The 14,316-nt window shown below is 39.5% G+C and overlaps 1 long non-coding RNA gene across 1 annotated transcript; it reads left to right on the forward strand.

Moving 5' to 3' along the window:
- On the forward strand, nucleotides 12,714-13,672 carry LOC110435073. Its single transcript, XR_002452731.1, has 3 exons — nucleotides 12,714-13,106; nucleotides 13,209-13,316; nucleotides 13,411-13,672. It is a non-coding gene; the product is annotated as an uncharacterized LOC110435073 (long non-coding RNA).

Consider the following 14,316-nt stretch of genomic DNA (forward strand, 5'->3'; position numbering starts at 1 on the left):
CTTAGCCGTGTTCTCCTCCCTTCTATCTTCTAGGGTGATTAGTTTAGAGTCTAAGTGACGTTTTGCCGTTCCCTGTGAATAAATACGATACTCTGAATACTTCCGGGTGAAGTGCTACAACGGTACTTCCGTGCGCTTGCGGATTTCTCTGCTGTCGCTAAGAAGCGCCAACAACGCGGTCTCTCGCTTCAAAGCCTCTAACTTGCCCTTCACTCTTGCAACCGGTCCATCAAGCCAAGCCTCATCTTGATCTTCTCCACCTTGGTCACATGACTCCATGATATGTCTCATATGCAATGAGCTCCTCCATCATCACATAATCACCAGTGGACTAATCTCCTGTGTATCTCATATAAAGACTATTAGTCCACCTAAGTTATCACTCAATTACCAAAACCAAACAAGGACCTTTCATGGCCCTATAAGACTCTGCCCGGTCTTAGTTTGATTTCCACAGTTGGTTATCTCCCATGATATCATCAAACAGCTAAACCTTTTTGGTATCCACCTGTATCTCGTAGGTGACAAGAAATCACTCGACGTCTACCATGCTAGGCAAGCTAAGGATAGACTTCGGGCCTACACTACTTAGGACAATGCAGGTAGATAGGTGGTAAATTCAAGGAATAGTTATGCATCAGCGATGTCAGGCAACTCCTATAACTTAATGCAACAGAGTAAACAATCATGATATAACAAAGTAAGTTAGTAGAAATTAGGGTGACTTAGAATGCTCTGGGGCTTGCCTTTCTCGAAGGAGCTAGGACTGTGATCAGGGCACTCTTGCAGCTCTTCTTCTAGCTCGTGTCCCTCCGGAAGTCCCTGCACCGGGGTCTCCTCCTGCTCCTCGGGCTCTACCTTGTTCTTGTGTGAGCCTGTATGATGCATATGCACAAATAAGCGATGGAGTATGATGCTCTAGGTGCAGTGGTATGCAACTTAGTGAAGGCAAGCTGATCATGATATGATTTTTACGGAGTAAGTGCATACTTCTTCTCCGGTATAGAAGAGTCATGATGAATGAAACAAGGAATTATTACTACTAAGTAGTCAACATCATCCAAGAACATGTAACCTAGACAAACCATATATTGCATTCTCTTCTACAAGCTACTACTAAACCAGCAAGCTATCATAATACATAGTGCTTCAAAGATCCACCAAACCCAGTTTACTCTATCTATTTCATGCATAGCAAGGGCTTAATTATTTATTACTTACTAGGCCTATAACAGTACCATGTAGTTCTGTAATTCAATAAATTCTACAAAAATTACAGCATGTCACAGATCAAATATAAATTCTACCACAAAATTTTCATAGTATTTGGGTAAATAACATAGCCTACACAAAAATCACAAGTTTATTAATATAATTAGGGGAAAATACCCTACTCATTCAAAAGTGTCAAACAACAGGTTTCATATTTTTCTAGATTACTTACTAACATAAGGAAGACTCACAAAAATTCCTAGAGTAATTGCATGATCAGATTAATTATTAAAAATCATAAACTACTGCCATGCAAGCATTTAAATCAACATAAACTATTTAATAAAACAAATATTGTGTTTCTCATTTTTCCTATTAACTACACAGTCATGCCAAGCAAGTAAAATAAGAATCATATTTTTCTGGTCCATATTTTATTTTCTATGCATTTTCTAAGAAACAACAATTATTTGCATTAACTAAATCTTTACAGAAAAGATATTCAAACATAACATGCAATGGTACCAAACTGTAGACCTACATCTATAGAGTAAAACAAAATTTGTGTTACCATTTTTGGAGCTTCCTAGCACAAGTTATGGATTTTACAAACTTTAAATCTTTTTCTAGAAATTATTTTCTTAAATCGAAACTCAAATCGGCAGATCTCTGCTAGCTGCACCCGGTGCAGCGCATCCACGTCTGCTCTCTGAGACCGACAGGCGGGACCCCAACCCCACGCTGTTAGTGGCACAAAGAGAGGGGTGGACTCTGGCGAATGAAACTTGCTGCCGGTGAGGTCTCCAGCGACGGGACCGCCACCGTCGTGTTCCCCTTGATCTGGCGCGTCGAGGGGTACCCTCAGTGGCAGCTCGGAGGCTCAGGAGCACGGTGTTCCACGTCCATGGCAGAATGGCGGCACGGCTCACCACCGGTGAGGCGGCTCTGGCCGTGATTGGATTAGCCAAGGGGTGGAGGAGGTGCGAGGAAGTGAGACGAATCCAATAAGCGAGAAAACTGGGTGAGAAGAGGACGGAGGAATTGTGGCCACATGAGCCGAAAGCTCGCTGGAGTTTGAGCTCACTCCGGTGAGCTATTGTGGCCACGACGGGGCTTACCCTATCTGTTGAGCCCGAGGACTAGATGGAGGAAGCGAAGGGGAGGCGAATGGCACCCTCGAACGCGAGCTCTGGTGGCTGGTTTGTTTAGCGGCGACATTCCAAGGCTCGATGGTGATGGCGGGACGGCGGTGCTGCTGCTGTTGCTAGGAGCGTGAGAGAGCGAGGGCGAGCGAGAGAGAGCGCAAATGAGAGAGAGGAGCGACAGAGCGGGTCTGGTGGCCGACCGGGTGCTGCCGAGGCATCGCATGGCCGCCACGTAGTGGCCACGGCCTGCTGTTGGGTATTTTAAACGCAAACAGATAAACTCGCAAGCGCACGGATACCGTTGTAGCTTTCACCTGGGAAGGGTTTTAAATATCGTATCCACAGGGAAATGGGAGAATCAACTACGCTCTAACTTAACCAGAAAGGATAAGTGGGTGAAAATAAAGTATATGGTAAGAACAAGATAAGGTAAGATAAAAGGTAAGACCAATATCAAAGGTATAGGAGAACAATCTAATATAGTGGCGATAATAAGAGAATAGAGAGGATAGCTTGGGTTTCTCTACTTCTAATGTGGGCAAGGAGCTATGTTTATACGGTTCAACTAGGGACAACTCCTAGTAGGCCACAACAGAGTACAAAATCTACTAGGGAACAGACCCTACTAGACCTTCAAACGGGAGATGGACTACATAGGATTCAATGAAGCTCTCACCTTCGCGTTCTACCACCGATCCGGAATGTAGGGGGGTATCCAAGTCTACTGTAACACCCAAAAATTTGCTCTTTTCAAAATAGATGAAAATTTATTCAGTTTTGTATTTTCGTGCTCATGAAAATATAAGGAAAATAATATTTTTCATTAAATTAAAATTTATCATAAGCCTTAGGAATAATTGTTGTGCATACATGCTGGTGCATAAGATTTGATGTAATGTTTGCTTGTGTTGAGTGAGCAAAGTTTTTAAAAATGCGTTTAGTAGATCGATTTTCCTTGACCGGTATGTCTTTATATTTATCTATAACCAAATTCCTTTTTTCTCAGCTCAAATTTTTATTAGGACCTTCCTAAAATATTTTCTTTGTCACTCAAAGTACTTCTTTTAGTTCCTCGTCCATCAAGCACTCTCTACAAATTTTTCGAAAATTATTTTTGCTTCTGTTCTCACTTTTCTGTGAGCATGATCTAATTTTTAGATGCTCCAAACAATCTTCTCATGAGCTTCAAAAGCTTTATTCGGGTTCCCCATGTTCTATAATATCTCTGAGAATTTTTCCTGAATTTTCGAAGCTTTCGGAGAATTTTTCATGGCTTAAATAATAATTCTGTACTTTTCTACAATTATTTTATCCATGAAAATAATTAATTCCGAAAATAATAAATCTATTACTATTTTCCAACGTGAGCCCAGTTACAATAATCATAATAAATCCTAAGACCATATTTTTATTTACTAATGGGCTTTAATAATTAATTAGACCTATTAGTAAAGATGAAGGTTGCAAATCAGTTAGTACCATATCGCTAGTTGACGTGGAGGTGGAGTGTTTTTCTCTCTATATATATAGATGTAGCAACCCCTTAGGCAAAGCACATCAAAAACTATCATATAGGAAGCCTCTAATTTGAGAATTCCTAAGGTAGTAAAATAAAATTTATATTTTCTTCTCTACAACGTGATCACCATCGTCTCGCGTTATACACGACATCTACGAACGGTCGGCTGCTCCGGCGTTGCTGTAGCTCCAAGAAAGCGTCATTGCCAGTGAACCTACTCCCTGTCCACCAACGTAAGCCCCAATCACTTTGTCTTTCAGCTTGGAAAACACAAACTGCTCGGTTTTAGATTAAAAATACGTTTTCACTATTTACAGAATTGCCATTGACTTTCTTTTGGCCATAAAATATTCATTTTAACTCCGATTTGACCCATTCAAATTGCGTTAGGTTCGTTTAATGAGCTCTACATGTTAGTAACATTGTTTTCTCAGTTTGAAACTTTTTATTTTCGCGACCCTAATTAATTAATTACTTTTCTATATAAAATCTTAGAAAATTCATAACTTCTCCGTTTTAGCTCCGATTTTCGTGATCTTTACGTCTATAAAATCGTAGCGATGCGTAGAATCATTTTATAAACTTTTCATACTGTTTTTACATGTTTCGTGTATATTTTCTTTGATTGTTTGTGTGATCGATGATCGAGATTAGATGATGAGCAATCCTTGGTGAACCAGAGTGCTTCAGTGATCAAGATCAGAGCCTTGGACAACTTAGTAAGACTAGCAAGATCAGCAAGAGCAATTGGATTAAGGCAAGTATAGCATTTGGATTTTATTTCTGTGACCATGATTGTGTGACTAGATTAATGTTAAGTAATAAATGATAAAAATAACTTTTTAGCCACTTGATGATTTATCTGTAAGTGATAACCGGGACAACAGTGCAACCATGAGGGCTATAATGGCTCTGGATTTAGCTCAGTATGAAGACCTTTTGTAGCTTGTTAGAGGTTACCCGAAAGGGCGCTAGAGGGGCTGAACCGACACGGGTATAGTGCGAGCCCCTGTCCCTATGTGTATAGGCTGCGCGTCATTGTGCCATTCGGAAGGGGGTATCTATATCTGCTCGTGAAGGAAACCTTGCGGCCCTAACATGTTAGACGAACTTTTGAAAGGCTTCATACTGATCCCTGCCGACCTTCCTTAGTAGTGGGTTAAGAGGTCGACGGGCCTCGGGCGAAAGGATAAATCATGACTCATGGGTAAAGATGTGCAACCTCTGTAGAGTGTTAGAAACTGGTATACTAGTCGTGCTCACGGTCAAGAGCGGCCTTGGGGATTCTTGCATCGACGATGATGATTCTTGTGTGTTAAATATACTCATTATTTATTGTTTAATGCTCTACATTATTTATGTCATATTGATCATGAGATTGTGGGATCTATACAATCTAGTTGCTATACTTGTTGAGTTTGACATGGATTCACTCTTGCTATTTCCCCCAAACCTCAGGAGAAGTTTAGGCTTGTGATCAACCAGTCAGTTGGATCCTGTAGAGAGAAGTTAATACCTGAAGTTCAGAGTTGTCTATCCGCTGTTTGCTATCAAAGGTTATATCTTTTATATTAAGTACATTATATATTTATGCTTTGTCTTTCGATATTACCCTTTATTTGTAGCTATATGTGGGATTTGACTTCTAAAACTCACATATGGTGCGTATCTGATTTTGTCCTTAAAATAGGTTATTACAAAGTGATATCAGAGCAATGCTGGCTGTAGGACGCAAGCCTAGTTAGAAATTGGTTGTCTTAAGGTTTTGAATATTGTTATAACACCCTTGCTCTATAAGCCTTGGTATTTTTCTCTATACAATATCTCTATCATTGCTATTCATCTTCACCTTGTTGCTTATTTTAAAGACTTGTTCTCATCCCCACTCCTTACTTGATATGCTTTTAGAACCTTGTCTGACCACATTCTGGCGTCATTGAAATAGGAGTTTTAGGATCTTTGCCCTTAATAGGAAAAGATCGATAGTACCACAAGTTGAGTCAATGCTTGAAATGCGAATGTTTGATGCTTGGTTTGGTATTATGTTCATAATTGATTTGGATGTTAGTAATGAGTGTAATGATCTTGTGGATTTTCTCTACAACTTCATTTAGTTTATAGACCTAAGGCATAAGGATTAATGAAATAAGTAGTTGGGTTTGGCTATCTCTTGTTTCTATCCCTTGCTGATTTCTGGAACAGTTTGCAATAATGCTGGTGTATCTAAAGGTCCGATCGTGCAAAGTTTATCAAATTTTTCTGGTAACAACTAGACTTCAAATCTTTCTCTGACCACAAGAATCACCCTCATAGCTATTATGGTTTGGAAGTTACAAAAATCACAAAAATCACAAGATGATACAGATGGACTGTCACGAATCTGGACCAGTTTCGGTTGCTTACTTTCTAGACATAAATAACTATAGAATTTGGAAAAGTGTTCTATAGAAACGTTGTAGACGATTTACTAAGCTTTCCAACGGTATAAGCTGGAACTTATTTGGATAAGAAGAACCTGAGATAAGATATTTACACCTGGATGTTTCTGTTCTGTTTCAAAATCTGGACAGATCTGGTATTCTCTACTTTCAGATAACTTAACTTCAGAATCTGGGAAAAAGATGTATATGAAAGTTGAAAAGGATTCCCTAAGCTTTTCAAAAATGTAAGGATCATCTCCAGATGAGTTAAGTAGCTCGAGATATAACTTCTGGAAGTTACTGCACCTTTGCTGAGACATTGTCAGGATGGACATTATGTTTGGCTATTTTACCTAATCTTAAAGACAGAACCCAAGGAAGGCTTCTATATGAAAGTTGTAGGGAATTTCATCAGTTTTCTAACGGTATAAGCTACAACTCTATTGGATTAACTGAGTAAGAGTTATATCTGTTTTACTACACTGGTGTTTTCATATCGTGAGGAAATTTCAGGATACCTGTATGCTCCATTGCACATAAGTTCTTTGGGATGTCAGAAGTTCTGAATGTTAGTTAACTTGTCTAGAAAACATACAAGCTACCTTTCTTGTGTCCCCTAAATGACTTTCTTAAGGGTGGTAGCCTAATTAAAGAAGTTACAAGGAGAAGAAGTGGTTAATGACTGGAACATCTATAAGTACGTCAAGTGCTTGGTATGTTTGGTTTGTTTCAAGATATCATTCCATTTGGAGTGTGCTAATACCAATGGAGGTTAATGTCATGGCTGATACTCATGGATTGAGAGTTATGTTTATAAGGATCAGATGACACCAAAGTTTACGAAGTTAAAAGTGGGATGCGAGAGTGAAGCAACTTAACTAGGATAAAGGTACCGATAATTGGAACTTAGTGATGAAACTAACCTTGGATCAAGAGACCCGGTACAAGCAAATTTAACAGACTATGATGTGTAGCGTCTAAAAAGGATAGGAGAACTAGTCCCTAGTGTCCCCCAATCAATCTCGTCTTAAGGGGGGTAGTACCTTGATATCATGGGATGATGCTTTTTAAATTTTTCTTGAAGTGAGAGTTGTCTCTTGAGATATTTTATGATTATGGTCATCTATAAGAAGTTTAAGTTTTGTCAAGATTGATCTTTGGTTCGAGCCACCCTTAGTTGTGAGATCAATTTTCACAATACTTAGCATGTACCTGAGACGTGATGTGGAGCATGGAAGTACTATCTTCTTGGACATAAAAAAATATATAAAAAAATGTCATCAACGTGGGTCATAAGAATCTAAGGAAAATCTTCACTAAGTTGATTCTAAGTTGTTGACATCATCATTGGTTTGGTATTGAACAAGGTTATGACTTCAAAAGTGCTATCACTTGGAGATAGATTACTAGAGGGTGCAATGTAGAGCCAAAATCTGTACAAGAGGATGGAACAACTCAAGGAAGTGAACAACATCCAAAGGCAGAGTATCCATATCTCTTTGATCACTGTCTTCCGAATCTCGAGGACGAGATTCATCTTAAGGAGGTAGAATTGTAACACCCAAAAATTTGCTCTTTTCAAAATAGATGAAAATTTATTCAGTTTTGTATTTCCGTGCTCATGAAAATATAAGAAAAATAATATTTTTCATTAAATAAAATTTATCATAAGCCTTAGCAATAAGGTCCTAATAAATATTTGATGTAATGTTTGCTTGTTGCTCTTTTATGTGTTGAGTGAGCAAAGTTTTTAAAAATGCGTTTAGTAGATCGATTTTCCTTGACCGGTATGTCTTTATATTTATCTATAACCAAATTCCTTGTTTCTCAGCTCAAATTTTTATTAGGACCTTCCTAAAATATTTTCTTTGTCACTCAAAGCACTTCTTTTAGTTCCTCGTCCATCAAGCACTCTCTACAATTTTTTCGGGAATTTTTTTTCTTCTGTTCTCACTTTTCTGTGAGCATGATCTAATTTTTAAATGCTCCAAACAATCTTCTCATGAGCTCCAAAAGCTTTATTCGGATTCCCCATGTTCTATAATATCTCTGAGAATTTTTCTTAAATTTTTGAAGCTTTCGGAGTATTTTTCATGGCTTAAATAATAATTCTGGACTTTTCTACAATTATTTTATCCATCAAAATAATTAATTCCAAAAATAATAAATCTATTACTATTTTCCAACGTCAAAGCCCAGTTACAATAAGACCATATTTTTATTTACTAATGGGCTTTAATAATTAATTAGGCCTATTAGTAAAGATGAAGGTTGCAAATCAGTTAGTACCATATCGCTAGTTGACGTGGAGGTGGGGTGTTTTTCTCCCTATATATATGTAGCAACCCCTTAGGCAAAGCACATCAAAAACTATCATATAGGAAGCCTCTAATTTGAGAATTACTAAGGTAGTAAAATAAAATTTATTTTCTTCTCTACAACGTGATCGCCATCGTCTCGCCTATACACGACATCTACGAACGGTCGGCTGCTCCGGTGTTGCTGTAGCTCCAAAAAAGCGTCATTGCCGGTGAACCTACTCCCTGTCCACCAACGTAAGCCCCAATCACTTTGTCTTTCAGTTTGGAAAACACAAACAGCTCGGTTTTAGATTAAAAATACGTTTTCACTATTTACAGAATTGCCACTGACTTTCTTTTGGCCATAAAATATTTATTTTAACTCCGATTTGACCCATTCAAATTGCGTTAGGTTCCTTTTAATGAGCTCTACATGTTAGTAACATTGTTTTCTCAGTTTGAAACTTTTTATTTTCGTGACCCTAATTAATTAATTACTTTTCTATATAAAATCTTAGAAAATTCATAGCTTCTCCGTTTTAGCTCCGATTTTCGTGATCTTTACGTCTATAAAATCGTAGCGATGCGTAGAATCATTTTATAAACTTTTCATACTGTTTTTACATGTTTGGTGTACTGTTCTAATTGTAGTCTTGTTTGCTTCGTGTATGTTTTCTTCGATTGTTTGTGTGATCGATGATCGAGATTAGACGATGAGCAATCCTTGGTGAACCAAAGTGCTTCAGTGATCAAGATCAGAGCCTTGCACAACTTAGTAAGACCAGCAAGATCACCAAGAGCAATTGGATTAAGGCAAGTATAGCATTTGGATTTTATTTCCGTGACCATGATTGTGTGACTAGATTAATGTTAAGGAATAAATGATAAAAATGACTTTTTAGCCACTTGATGATTTATCTGTAAGTGATAACCGGGACAACAGTGCAACCATGAGGGCTATAATGGCTCTGGCTTTAGCTCAGTATGAAGACCTTTTCTAGCTTGTTAGAGGTTACCCGAAAGGGCGCTAGAGGGGCTGAACCGACACGGGTATAGTGCGAGCCCCTGTCCCTATGTGTATAGGCCGCGCGTCATTGTGCCATTCGAAAGGGGGGTATCTATATCTGCTCGCGAAGAAAACCTTGCGTCCCTAACATGTTAGACGAACTTTTGAAAGGCTTCATAGTGATCCCTGCCGACCTTCCTTGGTAGTGGGTTAAGAGGTCGAGGGACCTCGAGCGAAAGGGTAAATCATGACTCATGGGTAAAGATGTGCAACCTCTGCAGAGTGTTAAAAACTGGTATACTAGCCGTGCTCACGGTCAAGAGCGGCCTTGGGGATTCTTGCATCGACGATGATGATTCTTGTGTGTTAAATATACTCATTATTTATTGTTTAATGCTCTACATTATTTATATCATATTGATCATGAGATTGTGGGATCTATACAATCTAGTTGCTATACTTGTTGAGTTCGACATGGGCTCACTCTTGTTATTTCCCCCAAACCTCGGAAGAAGTTTAGGCTTGTGATCAACCAGTCAGTTGGATCCTGTAGAGAGAAGTTAATACCCGAAGTTCGGAGTTGTCTATCCGCTGTTTGCTATCAAAGGTTATATCTTTTATATTAAGTACGTTATATATTTATGCATTGTCTTTTGATATTACCCTTTATTTTTAGCTATATGTGGGATTTGACTTCTAAAACTCATATATGGTGCGTATCTGATTTTGTCCTTAAAATCGGGTATTACATCTACCTAAGTCTAAGCACCATGCCTACACTTATAATAGAACTCTAATTCAAGCTAGCATAAAGGATTAGAACACACAAAAGAGCCATGAACCAGAAGAACATATAAACATAAATCTTACTTGAATCAGAAGTGGACCACCAGAGTCATCTCAGGAGCAAACTCGATTAGAGCCTGATCCTACCGAAGTACAACCAGAGGAGGCGCCGATAGGCCGACATCTCCTCCAATCTTCCCTCGCTCTCCATCTCTCTACTATCTAGATCTATTCTAATTTAGAGAGGAGAGGATATCCATTCGAGGGACACCTCTCATCTCCAAACCCTACCTTTTGCTCTCTCAATGAATAATGATAATGGGGGTCTCCCTCAGGAGCCAAGGGCCTTGCTTATATAGCCTCCTCAAATGAACGTCGGCCATTGACATATCCCAAAATTCTTATTTTAGGATGTGACTTAGAAAACACTAAATGACATTAAATGGTTTTATCATTTTCCTAAAAGATTCCCAACTTTAGTTAAGTTGTTGATATTCTAGATAGTGGAAAAATGTGAGTTTCTAAAATTTTTCCAATACAACTTAGTGCCTTTGCATTGTGTTTATGTGTGAAAAATGAATTTACTTGTTTTCAAGATGCACCTAGGGTTTGATCCCAACTTCATCTCTCTAAACACCATATCAATATTTGAAACTCCAATCAGGTCTTCCACCGGCAACCTACAAAATTCTAGCATGCCCCGTTCTCATTTTCGCTCCCATTTTTGTTTCTCATGATCTTGGTTATTTTGGAGTCCACAAATTCTTTGGACCAATATTTTATCATCTAGCCCATCATGGGAACCCAAACTTCTCACCGGATTAACTAAATGGATCAATATGAGTCTCTTCTCTTACTTTGGGCTGTGCCCAAACCAGCCCAACACCCCTCTCTTCTTGTAGCATGCATTAACGCTGATGGCCTCTCTTCCTTGTACCATGCAAAGATAACAACACTTTAAACCATTTGCTCACCTCCTTTACTTTCCCCCTTGATCAATCTCTCTTATCTATTTCTCCCTAAGTGCATGAGTAAGAGGACAAAAATTGTTGGGCATCCATGACACGTAGCCATGCACCCCAGTCGCCCCTCCTTCGTTGCATGAAAAACTTTCAGCATCTAATGTTTGCCCCCATAATTCCTAGCAAAACCACCTCTTTAATCTCTTTTACCAGCTGCAATTTCTATTTTAACCGAGCACTAATGCCCCTAATGACTAAAGGAAATAGATGGCTGGCCACCATTTTTTAATGTCTTCACGCAATTCCCTACTCATGCAAAAATAGATAAATCATTTCTTTTCTTTCTCTTAATTTCGTAGACCCACTTTAGTCCTCCATTTATTTTCCTTCCAATGGCATGCGCCCATTCATTCTCACTGGCTGCACCCCCACACTTGTTCCCTATTGTCTCATGCAAAACAAAAAATAACATGTAATCGTTTTCCTTTAATTCCCAAGGTTATACATCCCTTTAATCCTCTCCTTTGAGCAACATTTACTCCATTACTTTGCATGCAACAGCAGCCGTGACTCTTCGTCTCTTCCCGTGGCGCCTCCTCTCTTCTCATCTAAAATCACAGCAGCTCATGGTGCATTCCTTAATTTCCCTTGGACACAACACATTACAATTCTCTTAACAACAGTGTTTACTCTTCTAGTTTTGCTTTCTCTTCAATTGCATGCATGGAGCAGCAATACTGCGTGATTATGATGCTGCCCCTTCCCTCTCCTGGTGCCTTCTCCCCATTCCATCATGCAAAAGACAACCACATTTGTTCCCATTTAATCTCCTGTAATTTCCATTGTTTCTCACATCATCAATTGCATGAATGCATGCATATAACTGCAGCAAATACCACCTCTCCTTCCTGTCTCTCTCATGCAGATGGCTCCCTCTCCTTCCTCACCTATAAATAGAACATCCCTTGCTCTCTACAATGCCTTTTACATTCCTGCTGTTCTCCTCTCCCTTTTGGGTGCCCCTCCCTCTTACACATGAAGGGGAAGACAGGAACCATAGCTATGGCTGCCCGCTTCCAATGCCCTTCCTCTCTTGCAGAAAATGCAGCAAATGTTACTCCTTTCACTCCCTTTACAAGCCACTAGTTATTTTCCTTCACCACTCCCTAATCTCAAGAGTGAAAGCTAATGAAACAGCCCCTCTCTCCTCTTTTTCCCACGCACAACCAGCAGCCTCCTCTTCTTCAATTCCTTTTTGATAGCACCCATTTTAACTCCACCTTATTTTCCTTCAAGTGCATGCACCCATGCAGCAATTGGCAGCCATAACTCCTCCTCCTTTCACTTCCTCATGATTAACCAGAAGCTGGGCGCCTTCTCCTCTCCTCCTCACTCCCTCATGCAAGCACCAGAGAAGAAACATCTCATCTTCTTCTCTTCCTTCCCCATGGCTGCCCTCTCCTCTTCCATATGTTTTCCTCTCCTTTCTCCACAACAACAGTAGCCATGCGTGCCCTCTACTTCTCTTCTCTCCCTCATGCATACACCGGAGAAGGAGAACCTATATCTCCTCCCCATCCTCTACCATGGACGCCCCTTCTCTCCCCTCCAAAATCCTCTCAATTCTCTCCATCAAAGAGCAGTGTTCTCACTATTGCAATTTGTTTCACCGCTGCACCATTCATTTTGAAGCCTAAACATGTTGATTCCGTTGTCGTCATCCTCTTCTATATAGAGCTCATGGGTTACAACCAAGGTGAGGTCGCCCCCATCTTGTCTCTTTCAGTATGCTAACCATTCTCCATCCCTAATCCTCCTCTCTGATCAATTTTATCTACCATGGATGTATCATATGGAGGAATCATTTTCACCGTCCCGGGTGAATGCTTGCTGCCGACATCAAAATCAAAGATCAACCCATCACCCACACTTCATCTTGCAGCAACGTCACCCTCATCATCTTAAGGTGATGTTGTGCTGATGCACCCCTAAATGGATGCCACTTTGATGTTCCTCCCCATCTCACAAGCCTGCAGTACTTACCCCTATGCTTATCGCAGGTTATCTTGCCGCTGATTGTCAGCGTCAATTCCCCATCGAGGTCATTGCCTGCTATATATAATCCCCATTTTAGAACCCACACTTTCCTCTCTGTAATATATGTTGATCTCTACTGCAATTTTTATGTCATAAATCATGATTCCATCGATTATATGATGTTATATTTCTAAGTGTGTTGCTGTCCCGTGCAAACAGCAGCTGCACGGTTGGTTGGCATGCATGTTCTCAGTAAGTATAATCTCATTCACAAATTTCTTTGAACAACATGTGTTTCATATCCTTGAGAACATCTAATCAAAAATTCATGGCCACTACAAGAAATCTGGGCTTCTATGGCGACTGCTAGATGACAGAGCTCCTATCTGTCATAAACTGAGGCTGTTTATGACGAACCTTCACAGGATGATGACAGTTTATGACAGAGTTATGTCTGTCATAAACATCATCATAGTATACCTCTTTAGGGTTTTTATGACGATAGATCGATGACAATAGTTGATCGTCATAAAATATAAAATTATATAGAGAGAGAGAGGCGCTACAAATCAAGTGTTCTACGTGGACTCTTCATGTCCATGTCGCCTAGACTCATTTTAGAATTCAATGAAGACACTTAAAATAGTAACCAAAAAAATGTAGCCTCTCCATGGTTCAAACCTGCACCTTATAGCCGTATGAACAGATTCAACACCTGGAATTTGGATAAACTAAAAGCAAATAAAACTTCAAAACAACTACAAAACATTGTGACCTTCGCATGGTTCGAGCCTGCACGGCTTCGGCTCAGGTGCGAAGGCACTGAGGTATCCACTCGAGACAAGTTTCAGTTAGTGTTTGAGACAGCGTTCGGTGTCTTTTAATTCCTGGAATCTGGATAAAAGGAATCTGAATTAAAGGGAAAAGGA

The sequence above is a fragment of the Sorghum bicolor genome, chromosome 4 (assembly GCF_000003195.3).
Source record: "Sorghum bicolor cultivar BTx623 chromosome 4, Sorghum_bicolor_NCBIv3, whole genome shotgun sequence".
Lineage (NCBI taxonomy): Eukaryota > Viridiplantae > Streptophyta > Magnoliopsida > Poales > Poaceae > Sorghum > Sorghum bicolor.